At 43.5% G+C, this 12,142-nt stretch overlaps 1 long non-coding RNA gene across 2 annotated transcripts; it reads left to right on the top strand.

The window, feature by feature from the left end:
• The first annotated feature begins 1,868 nt into the window (after window positions 1-1,868).
• On the top strand, window positions 1,869-8,781 carry LOC135974875 (uncharacterized). Of its 2 annotated transcripts, none has more exons than XR_010591958.1 (2): window positions 1,869-6,858; window positions 8,368-8,781. It is a non-coding gene; the product is annotated as an uncharacterized LOC135974875 (long non-coding RNA). The 2 variants fall into 2 exon arrangements; XR_010591959.1 differs by having other exon boundaries at window positions 8,355-8,781.
• The last annotated feature ends 3,361 nt before the right edge of the window (window positions 8,782-12,142 follow it).

Raw genomic sequence — 12,142 nt, 5'->3', positions numbered from 1 at the left:
CCTGAAATAAAGACAAAATTTCAGTCTCAATCGGCTAAATCAACAAAAAGCTCCTCTTCTTCCACCCTAAACCCCATGGCAAAAGTATTTAGGCCCATTCCTAACACCCCTAAGCCACTGGTAAAACCCCCATGTAATAACACACCCAGGTTATTGGACAGTAAAAACATACAGGTAAAAAATGTCCTGGGCACCTTAAACCCTCCACTGTTAAAACTAAAAATGCAGGGGCCTATGCCAGTAGCCAAAAAACCCTCAAAAAAAACCTCTCCGTCCATCGGTCAAAAGGCTGTCCCGCCCACCGCGGCAACAAAAATTCTCAATAAACAAAACAGGGTAATAAAACCAGTAAAACGGTTAACTTATAATGCACCTGGGGTAACTAGTAAAAAACCAATATGTTTAGCACACAGGCTTGTAAAAGCTAAAGTGGGCTATCTAAGGCCCTTTAAAAAAAACCAGTAAGTTGTTATAATAGAAAGTGTGATTTGTCGGAACGACAAATTTTCGGCTGGGGGGAGGATGTAAGCAGAGTCAGGATGAGCTCTACCCTGACATCTGGTGGTGAATTATGGCGAGGGTGGAAAAGAACTCCAGGGGCTGATCTTGTTTGCATAGGCACACCCACTCGCCTGGCATAAAACCACAGCAACTGAAAGTGGTTACTTTGGCTGGTGTGGGGGCTGATCTTGTTTGCATAGGCACACCCACTCGCCTGGCATAAAACCACAGCAACTCAAAGTGGTTACTTTGGCTGGTGTGGGATCCCCAGTTTCTCTGTTATTGGGGCAGGAAGAATAAAGTTTTGTTACCCTAATTCTGTAAATCAAGGCCAGTGGAACTGTTGTATGACAAAAGGACTAAGTAAGTCATTCACCATTACCTAAGTAGCATTTGCTTGTCAAGGGGCATGGGTTACAAAACCCAGTGAATTGAGAGAGGATGGGGACAGGTATTTGTACCTGATGGTGTGGCCCCCTCCCCAAGGGGGTTGAAACACCAATTGCACTACCTCCTCTCTCCACTGTTGAATGTCAGAGCTAACTTTGATTCCCTTAGGAGTCTAGTTACAGACTGCTGATCTGAGTTTGCTTTGGGCCAATAGTGCACCAGCACTGGGGCTCCCCTACTACTAGCTGAAATCACTAAGAGCTGAAATCACAAAAGAGCTAAAGCTATTTAAGAGCTGAGATCACTGAGGCTGTGTTAACTAGTGGGGGAGCCTGAAGCTATAGCTAAGCTAACTTAGCTTAGCGGGGAGTGAGTGGAGCGGAGCAGAGCGGCTCACAGGTCGGTGAGCGGAGCGGCTGGAGGAGCAGCTAGCAGAGCAGAGCAGAGCAGAGCCTTGTGGGAGCGGCCCAAGGGACGGCTGGAGCGGAGCGGAGCGGAGCGGAGCGGCTCACAGGTCGGTGAGCGGAGCGGCTCACAGGTCGGTGAGCGGAGCGGAGCAGCGCGGCTCACAGGTCGGTGAGCGGAGCGGAGCAGCTGCCAGAGCAGTTCGTGGGACTGCGGGTGGAGTGGAGCAGTTCGTGGTGAAGGCTGCAGTGAAACCCCACAAAGAAGCAGCCGGTTGGCCTCGGATCACGTAAGGTGCCCCTTAACACCCTGCTCACCCCCCCCCCCCTTGAACTCTGGGGCTGCACTAATCATGGACAGAGACTTTGGGGGGTTGTCGAACTTTTGGGACTTTTGTGATTCTTGGGTTGCTGGACCCAAGAGACTTTGGAATTGGTGGACTTTTGGGACTTTGGTAATTCTTGGGTCGCTGGTTTCAAAAAACCAACGGGAGAGGACACGGCCCAATTTGCTGGGGTGGGTCTTCGCTCATGGTTTGGTCTAAAAACTCTAGTTGTGGTGTTTTTTCCATTTAATACTAATGTCGTTTACCTCATGTTATTAAACATTTTCTGTTACACTCAGACTCCGTGCTTGCGAGAGGGGAAGTATTGCCTCTTAGAGGTGCCCAGGGGGTGGTATGTAATTGTCCCAGGTCACTGGGTGGGGGCTCGAGCCGGTTTTGCATTGCGTTATTGAAACGGAACCCCTAGATACAAAACCCGGCCCTTGTTGCTGCCAACTTAGATGGGCAGAAGGGTTACATTTGCAATGGATTTGTTGTTAATGCTAATGGTGATTCTGTAACTAAGGTATTGCTATTACCAAGAACTGTAAAAATACACAATGTTCCTAATCGGTTGGAAAATCCCTTGAACATGTTAAAAGGAATACATGAGAACACACTTTATGTTAAAAGGCCTTGTTATACTGATGTTTCAGTTGATGCCTATAAACAGTATTGGAACTTTTCACAGGAGAAAAGACATTCCAGACCTAATGTGCTGTATGAGAAGGGAAACTAAGGCACACTACCATATTGCTTTCACGGCTAAATGCCAAGATTCCTGTACTATGAACATCATTAATATCTGCATTTATTTGATGTTAATTGGGTTCCAAACATTTGCCCGAGCTTGTATGGATAAAGTAGCTGTTTTCTTTAGCTCTTGGCAACGTCACATGAGACATACAGGAACCATGCTGCAAGAGCAGATCCAATCCACTATTGTTCTAACCAAGTTTTACCTTGAGTTTGTAAAGAGGTTCAATCATGTTGTTGAACACAATTTTGATAAACCATTTCTGTTATACTCTGATATGGCTTCTAACCCCAATACTAGCCGTAGTGAGATAAACTGAAGGATGGGGAGCTCTTGGGATGCAGTCAGTGATGTTTGTGTCATCCCTTCCTGCATCAATTTTGCGTTGGGGGTGTGACGTTATTGATATAATCTGGGACCATATAGATCATTGTTGCAACCAAGGTCCTGTAGTGGCATGCAAATCTTGTATAAAGGGGGTCAAATGGGGTGTCTAAGACAAGGTTATGGTTTACTGGTTATGATTATGCTGTCTATATGTGTGTATCAATTTTGTAATTGAAGTTAGGAATATTGGCTCTATACTGTCTGTATTTCAAATTTATGCTATGCTGCTGGGTGACATCCCAGACAAACTGGTGTTAGCTCTGCCTAGCCTGCTTGATGGCCCATTAAGGACCATCAGCTATACAATGGACCCATTGAGAGAAGGCAGATACGCCTTGTAACTCAGCAAAGTATGCAGGGACTGGCCCATGTGACTCCAAACTCCATTTTGCTGTAATTTTCCACAGTAAGAACAAAGAGGTGTTCTTACACCTGGAAAAGACTATAAAAGGCTAAAAGAAGAACAGGAGTACTTGTGGCACCGTAGAGACTAACAAATTTATTAGAGCATAAGCTTTCGTGGACTACAGCCCACTTCTTCGGATGCATATAGAATGGAACATATATTGAGGAGATATATATACACACATACAGAGAGCATAAACAGGTGGGAGTTGTCTTACCAACTCTGAGAGGCCAATTAATTAAGAGAAAAAAAACTTTTGAAGTGATAATCAAGCTAGCCCAGTACAGACAGTTTGATAATAAGTGTGAGAGTACTTACAAGGGGAGATAGAGTCAATGTTTGTAATGGCTCAGCCATTCCCAGTCCTTATTCAAACCGGAGTTGATTGTGTCTAGTTTGCATATCAATTCTAGCTCACCAGTCTCTCTTTGGAGTCTGTTTTTGAAGTTTTTCTGTTGTAATATAGCCACCCGCAGGTCTGTCACTGAATGACCAGACAGGTTAAAGTGTTCTCCCACTGGTTTTTGAGTATTTTGATTCCTGATGTCAGATTTGTGTCCATTAATTCTTTTGCGTAGAGACTGTCCGGTTTGGCCAATGTACATGGCAGAGGGGCATTGCTGGCACATGATGGCATATATCACATTGGTAGATGTGCAGGTGAACGAGCCCCTGATGGTATGGCTGATGTGATTAGGTCCTATGATGATGTCACTTGAATAGATATGTGGACAGAGTTGGCATCGGGGTTTGTTACAAGGATAGGTTCCTGGGTTAGTGGTTTTGTTCAGTGATGTGTGGTTGCTGGTGAGTATTTGCTTTAGGTTGGGGGGTTGTCTGTAAGCAAGGACAGGTCTGTCTCCCAAGATCTGTGAGAGTAAAGGATCATCTTTCAGGATAGGTTGTAGATCTCTGATGATGCGCTGGAGAGGTTTTAGTTGGGGGCTGAAGGTGACAGCTAGTGGTGTTCTGTTATTTTCTTTGTTGGGCCTGTCTTGTAGGAGGTGACTTCTAGGTACTCGTCTGGCTCTGTCAATCTGTTTTTTCACTTCAGCAGGTGGGTATTGTAGTTTTAAGAATGCTTGATAGAGATCTTGTAGGTGCTTGTCTCTATCCGAGGGATTGGAGCAAATGCGGTTATATCTTAGAGCTTGGCTGTAGACAATGGATCGTGTGGTATGGTCTGGATGGAAGCTGGAGGCATGTAGGTAAGTGTAGCGGTCAGTAGGTTTCCGGTATAGGGTGGTATTGATGTGACCATCGCTTATTAGCACAGTAGTGTCCAGGAAATGGACCCTTGTGTGGATTGATCTAGGCTGAGGTTGATGGTGGGATGGAAATTATTGAAATCATGGTGAAATTCCTCAAGGGCTTCTTTTCCATGGGTCCAGATGATGAAGATGTCATCAATGTAGCGCAAGTAGAGTAGGGGCGTTAGGGGACGAGAGCTAAGGAAGCGTTGTTCTAAGTCAGCTGTAGTAAGTGAAGGCAACATAGTAAAGGCCTAATGAAGGCCCAGTATGAGGCCTGAACCAAACTAAAGTAATGGTCAAGGCTTTGCTAGCATAGAAAGCAAAGTTAAGCTGTGAGCAAGAGGCAGGCCCTGCTCACAGAAGTTGGCAAGGAAAGGGCTGATGTTGCATAGTTACAGCATAAACATGGTACCAAGACACACTATACCGGAACATTCCACAGATAACATGGAACAGGCCGACCCATCCCAATGACAGGGGCAAAAGGGTAAAATGATGGATAGAGATGTTTTGGTCGAACCAACAGGTACAAGGTGCGAGGCGGCCCCTTACTGCATAGAGGGGTTGTACCTTGCTACGTAGAGGGGTTGCACCTCAATACGTCAAGAGTGATGTGTAACTTGTTTGTACTTGTGTATAAGAATGTATCCCTGGGGTGGTGTCTTTGTCCGGCTGAGGGGGCAGTGGAAAGTCCCGCCACTGAGCTGAGTCCATTGCCGAGCGGCACTTTCTAGCAGTATGCCCGGTAGACTAAGTAATCTACGGGGAACTGAAATTGTGTCAGGGTCGCAATAAACCTGGCCGAGGGGCCTTTGTATCTTAGTAGACTCTGTGGTTATTGGGGATTCTCGTCGGGTCTGCTGTATCAGCTATCTGCGCAGAGCTGGGGCAGCACAAAGAGGGAACACACGCACGCAGCCGAGTAATATCAACAGGAGGAAGCAGAAGCACCACACCGGTAGCCTCTCACAACACTGGTGACCCCGACCGCTGATCTGGTGAGTAAGCAAAACTGCCGTGGTAGGAATCGCGATCTAACATGGCAGTAAACCTCGAGCTAGGGAACCCCCTTATCCCCTCCCTCATGATCCCCACGGAGTTTAATAATTGTTGAACCCGCTGGATTGCCAGTAAGGGGGGTCCATATGAATTTAAAAAAGAGAGTGGGGAAACATGGACTGGCTTATGTAGAGCAATGGTAGAAACCGAGGCTCTGAGAAACAGTAATAAGAGTAAAAAAGCAAGAATTTTGCAACTCATGTCTCTGGTAGTGAGACAGCTCAGACAGCATGTTGGAATGCTGGCCAAACAAGTCACAGAAAAAACAGGAGGAGTAGAAGAGGTAACCCGGGCAGTCGAGCACTGGAAAGCCCAAGCTCTGTTAGCACAGCAACAGGCGGGCCAAACTCATGATATGCTCGAGCAAGTAAAGCAGGAAAATAAAAAATTGGAAACAGCTGTAGAAAACCTGCAGAAGCAAAAAGTGCCGTCCCCTGTTATAAATATTGGTGGTAAACAGCAGGCTTCAGGTAGCTCCCCTGTGCCTGAAGAATGGGGACAGAAGTGGAAAAACGTGGTTCTAATTAAATTTAAAAGATGAAACGGTGTCCACTGCATTGCAACCACCACCTTATGATAAAAGCCAGGTTCCAGTTAAACTTACACTGAGACCTAGACTGGTGCCTGTCAGAACAGGACAAGTAAGTGCACAGAGCGAAAGAGTAGCACATAATACTTTCACAGAATTGGTAAATCAGATGAAGGAAAATATGGAACAGTTCACAGAGCACATTAGGAGACAGGAGCTGCGACTCGATCGCAGGGGAGTGAATAAAAAAGCATTTCAAAGTAAAAAACCAAAATTAAATGGGTTAACACCTAGAATTGATGCAATAACACATGGAGCTGCCCAAAACCAGTTAACTGCAGCAAAAAACGGCACTCCCGCCATCCATCTGGCATGCACACAAAAGCAACAGACATTGGGGGAACAAATTCAAGTTTTACAAGAGCAGGTAACTACCCCCATTCTCCTCTCAAAGCCAGGATAAAAAATGGGCGCGGTTCCTAACTGTGCAGGTTCCCAACTGCTTTGACCCACGGAACCACACTCCGCGCTCATATTTGAAAATAGAACTCTCTTTCTCAAATATTTTTACATATCGGTTAAGTTTTGTTCTTTATATGTTTTCTTAGTTTGCTAAATTTGCTGCTGCTGCTGCCTGTACTTTCAAATATCTTGATAGAGTTAATCTCTCTTGGCTCAAGTCTCACTACCTTCCTAGGTTGCTCTTCACCCCACCCTCTTTCCCCCACCTCTCCTCAATTCTGCTCTCTTTTTGTTTTAAAAGTTAAAAGTTATAGTTTTTACAGAAACCTCCAAAAGATAAAGCAATTGAAAACAGAATAAAACAAGAAACAAAAAGAAAACAAGGTAAAAACTTTACTTTAAATAAATTCCAGTAAATTAAGTATTTTAACCCTTCAGGAATGCAACAGCTGAAATTATTCCTAACTTTCTTGAAGATATGGTTGCCAAGCAACAGAAATGCACACTCTGCTTCTAATCCTAACCACTCACTAATATTTCAAACATGGGCTTTTTTATTTCCATGTAGCAGAGTTTTAAAATAATGTTAAATAGAAAGTAATGCAAAATTCCTTGTTTCCAAATTAATACAATACATTTAGCAAATATTAATATATTTTTAACAATTTATGTAACAAGTTTTAAATAAAGTAATAATTTGTTTATTCAAATATAACCCTTTTTATTTTTTATTTTTGTTTGCCTTATTTTGTATAGTTATAAATAGAATTCTGGCGCCATTTGTTGTTAATTGTAAGTTTGTCCTGTATGTCATGTGTATTGTTTTGTGTTGTATGTTGTGTGTGTCACGTGACTATTTTTTATTATTTTTATTTTGTTACAACAAAAGTCAATTTTATACCCTTTTAAAAATTTATATATTTGTGGTACCACACTATTTTAAAATCATGGTTAGGGTATAATCATTATTAGCACCAATTTTTTGTGCAAAGTTCAAAAAGGTTTCAGTTACAAATATATGTACATATATTTCCATATGTTTCTGCCTCAACAAATAATGCAATTGCAAACAAAAAATATTCTCTTATCAATCACAGTTTTGTTTTGTTTTTTTTAAGATTTTTTTTTATTTTGTTATTCAAAGAAAAAAGGTAAGGGGAAACCTTAACATTAAGGTAAAAATAATATCAACAAAATGTTAATTTCTTGTTTGGGCTTTTTATAAACTTGTTTGCACTTTTAAATATAGTTATAAGAATATCATAACCAAAATGTTTTAAAAATAACAATTTATGCATAAAGCTAACCAAACAATTTGAACAGGTTTCCACTTTTGGCTCCCAAACATAGCAAAGCATCATGAAAGTATACCCTCAAATACCCTCAAAGTACTGCATTTAAAATTTATTTTAGTGTAATTTTATAGTTAGTTTAATTTTGTATGCTTTTCTTTTGTTATGTTATGTTAATGGGAAGCAGTGGTTGTTAAAGTTGTGCATCTAAACAGTTAACAAAAGTGAAATTGGTATCACAAGCAAATTAACTCTAAAAAGCTTAGTAAAAATTCTGTTAACTCCTTTGCTGAAACAAATTGTTCAGCAAGGGAAAGCAATACACCTTCTTATAGAAGATTGTGAGCATTTATTTTAGCCGTTAAGCATTACATTTCGTATAAAAATATTAGTAATGCACTTCAAATGAAAATGAATGTCTATACAACAATTGCAAAAGTATAGCTTGTGTTATAAAAGGCTCGGTCCCTATTACCTTGTTCTTATTACATTGTAAACAAACTAAGTTAAACTGTGTATTAAGTTTGAGTTACTGAAAACAAAAACAAACAAAACCCCTTTATTATGTTAACTAACTAGCTGTTTAAGTTGCATCCCACAGACCAAAACCACCAGAAAATATCACACCCTGAAGACACCAGATGATATCAGTATACAGTGAAGAAACCCCGAAGCATCAAAAACAGAAAAATGAAGTGCTTTATAAATAAGAGACTGGTCAAATACACCTCGATCTACCATATATGGACAATTAAGTTAACAATCAGCTAAAAACCACTAGCTGGACCAGGATAAGCCATCATTTAATTTCAACTTGGTTACTATGTAAAAACAACTGTATTATTGCTGTACTACTGTATTATCATTGTACTGTTGTCTTATTGCTGTATTGTATTATTGCTGTACAACATTTACAATGTGCATAACCTTGCTAAACTGTTTAACCAACACACATGTAAAAATCAACAAACAAATGGCAGCAAACAACATGAAAGCAAGGAAAAAAAAAAAACAATGTGGTAAACAAACAAAAAGTTACATAGTAACTACAAATTAGGTAAACAAATTGCCTGTTAGTACCGGTCATAATTTAGGTCAGTAACACTGCATCCTAACTGAGGCACATGTTATTCAAAACAATCTTGTTCAGTGTCTGGGTACCAATACTACATCCTGACACAGAACTGTTTAATAAATTGGTTACTGTCCATTCAGTAGGTTATCTGGAAGACAGCATCCATAACAAACAACTGGATCTATGTCAACTACTGGTGTATCGCAGAGCCGTGCAACCAATGGAACAGAGACGCTGGCCACTTCTATTTCCTGCCCAGTGAAGCTAACCAGAGGGTGACAACTAGCAGTAAGGGTAACCTATAACATGAATGGACAGTACTGGGTAGTAACTAATTACAATATATTTCTATATAAAGGCCTCAGTGGTAGTGTCACTACTCCAAATTTCTGTTTTACTTCTCATATACATAGCACTGTGGGACACACCATCACAATCCCTATCCAGTATTTCAAAACACTCAGCCTACTACTACTGATGAGACAGGTAATAACTAGAATTGCCCTAATAAGAGTGTGTTTCTATCTGTGTCACCAAAGTAAAAGGGCCAGAGTACAACACCGGACTGGAAAAACATGGTTATGCTTAGATATAAGGTGGTGTCATATGTACACATACATACTATACATATATGCCCATACACACGCCAAATATATAAGCCATATCCATATAATTGATATATATTAATTATTTGGAAGTGTCTCTAAAGCTCAATCATAATACTACATTCCTCAGTCATGGTCCCGGGCCTAACATTCCCAGGCCCACCATATGGGATTAAAAAAACGAATTGGATAATAAAATCTGTCTGCCAGTCGTACGAGGGAATGTGCAGACTAAACAGACGGATGGGGCATAAGTGTATGAATAATAAAAGAAGGTAACCATATAAGTGTTTAGCCCACTGGGTTATCTTCAGTCCATGCATTATGCTTTTCCGGGACGATGAGTAAACATCCTCCCCTTAAAAAGACAAAAAGTGGGGGAATGTAGTAAGTGAAGGCAATGTAGTAAGTAAAGGCCTAATGAAGGCCCAGTATGAGGCCTGAACCAAACTAAAGTAATGGTCAAGGCTTTGCTAATATGAAGCAAAGTTAAGCTGTGAGCAAGAGGCAGGCCCTGCTCACAGAAGTTGACAAGGAAAGGGCTGATGTTGCATAGTTACAGTGTAAACATGGTACCAAGACACACTATACCGGAACATTCCACAGATAACATGGAACAGGCCGACCCATCCCAATGACAGGGGCAAAAGGGTAAAATGATGGATAGAGATGTTTTGATCGAACCAACAGGTACAAGGTGCGAGGCGGCCCCTTACTGCATAGAGGGGTTGTACCTTGCTGCGTAGGGGGGTTGCACCTCAATACGTCAAGAGTGATGTGTAACTTGTTTGTACTTGTGTATAAGAATGTGTCCCTGGGGTGGTGTCTTTGTCCGGCTGAGGGGGCAGTGGAAAGTCCCGCCACTGAGCTGAGTCCATTGCCGAGCGGCACTTTCTAGCAGTATGCCCAGTAGACTAAGTAATCTACGGGGAACTGAAATTGTGTCAGGGTCGCAATAAACCTGGCCGAGGTGCCTTTGTATCTTAGTAGACTCTGTGGTTATTGGGGATTCTCGTCGGGTCTGCTGTATCAGCTATCTGCGCAGAGCTGGGGCAGCACAAAGAGGGAACACACGCACGCAGCCGAGTAATATCAACAGGAGGAAGCAGAAGCACCACACCGGTAGCCTCTCACAACATCAGCCATAAAAATGTTGGCATATTGTGGGGCCATGCGGGTACCCATAGCAGTGCCGCTGACTTGAAGGTATATATTGTCCCCAAATGTGAAATAGTTGTGGGTGAGGACAAAATCACAAAGTTCAGCCACCAGGTTAGCTGTGACATTATCAGGGATACTGTTCCTGATAGCTTGTAGTCCATCTTTGTGTGGAATATTGGTGTAGAGGGCTTCTACGTCCATAGTGGCCAGGATGGTGTTTTCTGGAAGATCACCGATGGATTGTAGTTTCCTCAGGAAGTCAGTGGTATCTCGAAGATAGCTGGGAGTGCTGGTAGCGTAGGGTCTGAGGACAGAGTCTACATATAAGTCTATATAAGGCTAATGCCTCATCTCCATCTTGTCTTCAATCCTGCTTCCTACCTCTGGAGGAACTTTGCTACAAGCTGAAGCTCTGAACAAAGGACTGAGGACCCATTCCAGCGGGGGATGTAATCCAGAGACTTGATTTGAACCTGCAGTTTATTCCATCGCTGCTGCAAGGCTGAACCAAGAACTGTGCCATTACTGTATGTAATTGATTCCATTTAACCAATTCTAACTCTCATCTCTATCTTTTTCCTTTTATGAATAAACCTTTAGATTTTAGATTCTGAAGGATTGGCAACAGCGTGATTTGTGGGTAAGAGCTGACTTGTATATTGACCTGGGTCTGGGGCTTGGTCCTTTGGGATCAGGAGAACCTTTTTCTTTTACTGGGGTATTGGTTTTCATAACCATTTGTCCCCATAACGTGTGGCACTGGTGGTAATACTGGGAAACTGGAGTGTCTAAGGAGATTGCTTGTGAGACTTGCGGTTAGCCAGTGGGGTGAGACCGAAGTCCTCTTAGTCTGGCTGGTTTGGTTTGCCTTAGAGGTGGAAAAAAACCCAGCCTTGGGCTGTAACTGCCCTATTTGAGCAATTTGTCCTGAGTTGGCACTCTCAGTTGGGTTCCACCAGAACCACATTGTCACAGCCCCGTGCCCCATTCCCTGCCCCCCTGAGCCAGCCAGTCCCTGGTGCTCACACTCCAGCTCAGGGTCTCTCCCCAGGACTGTGGGGGCGTCACCGGGGCTGTCCCAGCTCCCTGCCCTGATGGCTCACGGGGCACCAGGGGCAGGGGAGAGAATCCCTCAGGGGCAGGGCCTGGCGCTGGGCAGGGGCCATGAACAGCCCTCAGCAAAGGAGCTGCCCTGGGCCCCCAGCCTGGGGGGTGTGAACTGCTCGGGGCCCCCTGCCCTGCAGAGCCCTAGCCCGGCTGACTGGCTCCCCGGAGCCCTCCAGGGGCTGTGGGGGGAGCTGAGTGGGGATGCGCAGTCTCTGGTGGGGGCTGGTACTGGGAGGGTCCACTGGTGAGCGGGACTAGGAAGGGGTGCCTGGCAGAGAAGGTGCCCCCCTTTCTGTGCCGTACCGATCTGGGCCCGCGTGCGGTTGGACCTCTGGATTATGATCTCCATGTTCTTCTTCAGCACGGCGATATTGCCCAGGGCGCCCTGCGCCTCGTAGCTGGTGAACTTGCCGAAGTCAGGCAGGCGC

This window comes from Chrysemys picta, chromosome 12, assembly GCF_011386835.1.
Source record: "Chrysemys picta bellii isolate R12L10 chromosome 12, ASM1138683v2, whole genome shotgun sequence".
NCBI classification, from domain to species: domain Eukaryota; kingdom Metazoa; phylum Chordata; order Testudines; family Emydidae; genus Chrysemys; species Chrysemys picta.
Note: the sequence above shows the minus strand (reverse complement) of the source record. Positions and strands in the feature narration are given on the sequence as shown.